The sequence below is a fragment of the Cyprinodon variegatus genome, unplaced genomic scaffold (assembly GCF_000732505.1).
Source record: "Cyprinodon variegatus isolate N-32 unplaced genomic scaffold, C_variegatus-1.0 Scaffold360, whole genome shotgun sequence".
Lineage (NCBI taxonomy): Eukaryota > Metazoa > Chordata > Actinopteri > Cyprinodontiformes > Cyprinodontidae > Cyprinodon > Cyprinodon variegatus.
The window spans coordinates 102,268-102,871 of NW_015150813.1; positions in this window are offsets into that span (position 1 = coordinate 102,268).

Consider the following 604-nt stretch of genomic DNA (forward strand, 5'->3'; position numbering starts at 1 on the left):
TGGATGGATGGATGGATGGATGGATGGATGGATGGATAGATTGTCCCTGTCTTGTTATTTTTTCACAGTGTTTTAAGGGGATATTTATTAGGAACTGATTTCCTATTTGGATATACAATTAAATAACTAGTTGAAACACTTTCATGAGACTCTTGTTGACAAACAGCAGCCACATGCAGCTTAGCTCTGCAAGGCAGTGTAAGATTTCTTCGATATTTGTGCTGCAAATCTGCAGTTATGTTCCTCTTCTGGGGTTAATATAGATCAGGGGCTGCAGAACAAAGACAGACTACTTCCTCTTTTGCTCCATTAGGCTTTTGAAGTTAACATTTTAATTGAGTCATGTATTTTCACATTTCTTTTCTCATAATTGTTATTTTGATAATCTACTGGCTGTGGTTACAACTGAAACATTTAATGATTCATTAAGAAGTAGCTTCGGAGCACAGAAGCTGTAAAACAAATTAAATGAATCACTAACAAACTGCTAAACTTAGTGAAAATACTTAACTATACTGTGTCTATAGTTAAGTATAAGGACCAACCAGCAATAATTAATTTCATTAACTTGATTCCCTTATGTGATTTTTTTGTCCATCTTGTG